Source organism: Mastomys coucha, unplaced genomic scaffold, assembly GCF_008632895.1.
Source record: "Mastomys coucha isolate ucsf_1 unplaced genomic scaffold, UCSF_Mcou_1 pScaffold20, whole genome shotgun sequence".
NCBI lineage: Eukaryota > Metazoa > Chordata > Mammalia > Rodentia > Muridae > Mastomys > Mastomys coucha.
In genome coordinates, this window is record NW_022196903.1 from 141,670,095 (window position 1) to 141,676,009 (window position 5,915).

The window sequence follows — 5,915 nt, forward strand, 5'->3', positions numbered from 1 at the left end:
CTGACTCTAGGCAGCACCCCTCCACGGCCTCTGCCTCAGTGCTGACTCTAGGCAGCACCCCTCCACGGTCTCTGCCTCAGTGCTGACTCTAGGCAGCACCCCTCCACGGTCTCTGCTTCAGTGCTGACTCCAAGTTCCCAGTTTTGAATTCCTTCCCTGACTCACCTTCATGGTAGAATATAGCTGTAAGCTGTAGCAAGACCTTTTCTTCACAGGTTGCTTTTGGGCATGGTTTATCACAACATAGAAAGCTTTGTGTCACAACAGTGACACAAAGGTGTGTGCACTGTCCCCAGATTTCCACTGTAGGTGAAGGGGATGACAGCTGCTACCAAGCACATGTCACCATAAACCCTGTCTGAGCAGGTTCTGTCCCTGTTTTTATTTATACTTTTTCAGTATCTTCTGAGTTTAGCTTGGAATGAAAGCAAAACCTCCTTCATTCATACTGAAAAGGGAGGGACTTATTGCTTCCTCCATTCCCAGATCCAGCTGGGAGGCAGACATTCTGAGAAGGGACAGCAGGGAAGGCGCTTCCTCCCTCCATTCTCTTGAGAGCATAATTCTGTTTAAATGTGCCAGGCGGTTGGTATAGTTTACTGTGATCAGATTTCCATGATCATGTATACAGTATAAAATCTGTGAAGATGGAGAAGGTTTCAAAGGAAAAAGAATATATTCACAGTAAGTTTGATTCAATTAAATGGTGCTTTAATGAAATGGCATGGGTTCAGTTTTAGGTACTAAGTCATGAGAATCCCTAACCAAGTATGTGCCCCAGCACACGCTGGTCTTGGTTGAACTTTACTAGTTCAGCTACTTTACTAGTGGGAAATGCAGAAGTGAGTGAGAGAAGTCACCCAGGCTTAAGATGGCTGTGCTCTGCAAGGTGTGCTTAGTATCATGTGGTGTCAGTCAGATTGAAAGCCTTTGTTTCATTAGGAACAGGAGGTAGTTTTACACTTTTTCGGTATAGCTGCTGACATTTCCAGATTGTTAAAGGAAATGTTTCTTTATATGGTGTATTCTATAAGCTGAATTTCCTTTAAATGTTTTTGGTGTGTTTTCAGTGACCCTTTTGTGTGTTAGTTTCTAAAACTTTGAGTCTCTGTGGAGAGACGAAGATTGCTTTGTTTGATGGCTGCCTCTGCCAGTTTTTTGGCACCTTGACAGGTTTTTGCACTTGGATAATGCAACATAAAGAACTCCTGTGTATTTATAGCAAAATAGACCCTGTGCCAAGGCCCCCAGTCATAACTGAAGCTCTTATCTGAGAAGGCCGTGCATGCTGAAGTTGGAGCAGAAGCTTGGCTATCTCACACACCTGGTGTTAAGTCTGCCTGCTCTTCCATTTGGCAAGTCGTAACCTTTCAAAGCCCAATTGCCCACACACACACAGTTGCCAGGAGAATAAAACCATGGCTTAGGGGCAGTCTCACAAGACAGAGGCACCTTAGGAAGCGGTCCTGCTCCTCTGACATAGAGGGAGGCCATGTAGCTTCTCAGACAGTCTGGAAATCAGTGTCCATTCTCAAGGGATTCCTCAAAACCCCAAGAAACAGCATCCAGACTGTCACTCTGAGCCAGAGACACTCTGGGGAGCAGGAGTTAGCTTTCCTTCTCTGGAAACTCTAAATCCAGGGACTTATTTTCTGGTTGTATTGAAGTTGCCACTGGCAGAGCTAGGACTGCTGGAACCAGGACTCTCCCTTTAGATTTCTGGAGCCTCTCCTCAGGAGGCATGTTCCTGACAGCACAGCAGTCGCCAACTCCATGTCTACTGCAGGACGCTGTTCCCTGGCCAAGAGCACTTCTACTGAGCCTGTGAAGTTGACCAGGATCGTGTGCTGAGGTGTGTGCATGCACTACAGTGTGTACCATCGCTTTAGGGAAGAACAGAAGCTAGTGTTTCTATTTCCCGTGGGTTCTGTGGTAGTTTGAGATGAGAGGGCGTAGCTGCTTACGTAAAAGAACTTAAGATAGTTCAAGAACAGAGAAGTTCTTACCATAAGACATCTTAAAACACAGCAACAGCCCTTCAGTTGTGGCTCATGCATTTTAGAATCCGCACCCGCTTTTCATTTACTCTCCATGAGCATCTGTAGTCCATCTGGAACATGGGAAAGTTACACGACATCTTTTTGTGGTGACTTCTGGGATGCATTGGAGACGTACTCTGAGCTGGCGGTCATCATGGAGTGAATGTTCTGATGAAGAGGCCAGACCCGCAAGCTCTCAAGTTCAAGGTTAAGGCAACTGACACTGCCTCAGGTCAGACCACTGCCCAGACTGCAAGGTCTTCAAGTCTGATTTATTCTAAACATTTATTTTATGTGACACTAATTTCCCTGAAGTTGATCCAAAACATCTCTGTCAACATGGTTATGATAATGCCACAGATGTGTTCCCAGAGGGACTCTGTGTCTGACCTTTAGCTTTTTATACAGTGTGGACTCTCACATCAGACTTATTTATCTAAAAATAGAAAAGTCCTTTTAATAGAAAAACTGCTTCCAGCAGGCATGTGCATAGTAGTGTAATACCAGGGAGCTTCTGGTAAGGCAGCCAGACAGGTTACTGTGATTGTTCTTCGGCTCTGCTGAGTAGGCGCAATGTGATGAAACGGGGGAAAGTGGCAGTACTCATCCACAAGCGTCCAAGACCCACAGTGCAAACTGCCACAGAAGAATCTGATGGATGGCTCCTCAGAAAAAGTCCAGAACCTTGTGTGTGTGTGTGTGTGTGTGTGTGTGTGCATGTATGTGTATGTGTTCATGTTTGTGTGTGAATATGCATGCACATTTGTGTGTGTGTGCGTGTGTGTGCATGTATGTGTATGTGTTCATGTTTGTGTGTGAGTATGCATGCACATTTGTGTGTGTGTGTGCGTGTGTATGCATGTATGTGTATGTGTTCATGTTTGTGTGTGAGTATGCATGCATGTTTCTGTGTGTGTATGTGTGCATGTGTGTGCACACTGCTTCTGGAAGTTGGTGGTGGTCTTAAGTAAGAACAGCATGGTGCGTTGTCATCCAGAGCTTTCCCATGTTCCTCTGGGCATAGAGCAGGTACGTTAGCAATGAGCATCTGCAGAACCTCTCTTAGCAGAAACCAACATGGAAGACTCTCCTTGATTCACAACAGCCAGACTCCAATTCATTGAATATCCCTTTAAGAACTGGGTTGTTGCCTTTTTAGTCCAGAGGACTATCATGAGTGCAAGCCTAGACTCTTAACTGCTCACAGTGTCTATTCTCCACACTGTGACATGGGAAATTCAGACTGAGCAGTTCAGTCTCACCATTAAAGCTCCAAAACTATAGAAGCACTGGGGCAATCGAATGCTGCTCTCCATGTGTTTGCAATTTGTTTGATTAGGGTCTAGACAGACTTTTAGAAGAAATAATATGGTAGGATATATTTCAAATTTTGTTTTATATATCCATGATTATAAAGTTTAAAAAGTCAGGGAACTATTACCTGTACCATAGTCATTCAGGGACTTCTGATCCTGGTTCATTTTTAGTCAACTTGACACAAGCTAAGCATTTGGGAAGGAGGACTCTCAGTTGAGAAAATGTTCCCACCAGACTGGCCTGTGGGAAAGCCTGTGGGGCATTTTCTTGTTTTATGATTGTGGAAGGGCCCAGCCCACTAGGTGCCATGAGCTATGCAGGTGACCCTGGATGGTAAACCATGAGGCTAAGCAAACCGTGAGGAACAGGGCACTAAACAGGTCTCCCCGTGGCCTCTGCTTTAGTTCCTGTTTCCAGGTTCCTGCCCTGACTTTCCTGATGATGAATTGTTACCTGTAAGTAGAAAAGGAAATTAACCCTTTCATCCCCAAGTGGCCTTTGGCCCTGGTAAGCACCATAGCAATAGGAACCCTGATGAGATCCTGCTCAGTCACTCCACGTGATTGGTGGAGGTTTCAGAAAAAAAAAAAATCTTTAAAATAACTACCACATGGCCTAGCTACATCACATTCGGGGACACCCCTGAAGGACTCTGTGTCCCCTACAGAAATGTTTCTATTTCCCTCTTTATTTCCCCTCTATTCATAGCAACAACAGAGAAATAGACTCAGCCTAGACATCTGTTGACAGATGGATAATGAAGAAATGTAGTGTGTATGGACAAAAGAATTTTCTTCAGCCATAAAGAAAAGTGAAGCTTGCAGGATAAATGGGTTGGTCTGGAAGTTATTATAAGAAGCAGAGTAATTTAGACTGAGAAAGAAAGCACCACATCTTCTCTGTCATGTACTCATCCTCACAGTTAACGTTCAAATTTGTCTATGTGGCTGGGCCAGTGGGGATAGGCCATAAAGCCAGAGCAGAGACCACAAGAGGGGGATGAAGAAGTTGCAAGAAAGGGAGGCAGGCAATGAAACACATGTGACATGAACGTGGGGGGAGCCAAAAGTGAAAGGTCACAGGAGGATCAACAAATTACATTTGAAAGTAATAAAAATGCAATGGCATCCTTTAGAATTGTGCATTTCACAAACTCAACAAAAAGCCCCTTGGTGAAAACAGAATACTTTACTGCACAAAGCTGCACACATCACAGAGTAAGAAGCTGCCCATGACACGGCGCCCTCCCATAGGACATGGATGAGAAGCTGACATGACACAGGGCCTCCCATAGGACACAGATGAGAAGCTGACATGGCACAGAGGCCCCCATAGGACATGGATGAGAAGTTGTCATGGCACAGGGGCCCCCATAGGACACAGATGAGAAGCTGTCATGACACAGGGGCCCCCATAGGACACAGATGAGAAGCTGTCATGGCACAGCCCCCCCCATAGGACACAGATGAGAAGCTGTCATGGCACAGGGGCCCCCATAGGATACAGATAAGAAGCTGTCATGGCACGGGGGCCCCCATAGGACACAGATGAGAAGCTGTCATAGCACAGAGGCCCCCATAGGACACAGAGTGAGAAGCTGTCATGGCACAGAGGCCCCCATAGGACATGGATGAGAAGCTGTCATGGCACAGAGGACCCCACAGGACACGGAATGAGAAGCTGCTATGCCTCACCTGAGCTGTCTAAGGCACTTAATCAATTTACAACAGACTTAAAACAAAAGACACATTCTCATCCACTACTGGAAGCAGGAAGCTCCAAGCCCAAAAGTCAGAGCCTGGTTCTCCTTGCAGGCAGTAGGGACACTGGAGCCCTGGCCTCTGTCTCTGGTGACTGCTTCAATCCTTGCCATGTGTCTTCTCCCAGCTCCAGTCTTTGATACCCCCTCTATGTTTTGCCTTGGTGTCTCCTACAGAGACATTGGTGGTTGCACTTAGGGCCCACACTTATCCTGTATGAACTCATCTTAACATATGTAAAAACCCTTTTCCTAAAGAAGGACACATTCATGACTGTGGAGGCTTGGACTAATGGGTGTAGTTTAAGCCCTGTGAGTTTCCTTACTCCTCAGATGCTAAAACTTGACTTTTATCTGACACCTAAGAAGGGGTATCAGTTTTGAATTAAATGGAACTCCTGGTTTTTCTAGAAGGCTATTTTTTTTTTAACTTGTTTTGTTGTTTTTGTTTTTGAAGCAGTCTTCCAGCCTCAGATGCTTCAACCTTTCCAGTACTGGGATGGTAGACATGGCCCATAGTGTCTTTGTGAATATATATATTCAGGCTAACACAGAGTCAAACACCCATGAAGCTACCTCCAAACCACCTGAAAAAGGAAGGAAGGCTTTTTTGCCTGTGGTTATCTGAGAATAATAATTTCTGAATTTTGCTCTTTTGTGCTTTCTGAAAAAGTTAATATTCTATCTGGCCTCTTTTTTGTAAATGTTTCTATTCTTACATGTCTACTGATAATAAAAGGGGGAACCAAATACCCACGGAAGGAGTTGCAGAGATTAACTATGGAGCAGAGACTGAAGGA

The 5,915-nt window shown here is 45.1% G+C and overlaps 1 protein-coding gene across 6 annotated transcripts in view; it reads left to right on the top strand.

Moving 5' to 3' along the window:
- The window catches only part of Ccdc91 (coiled-coil domain containing 91), a 168,236-nt gene that overhangs the window by 159,043 nt on the left and 3,278 nt on the right, over positions 1-5,915 (top strand). The window lies entirely within an intron of this gene.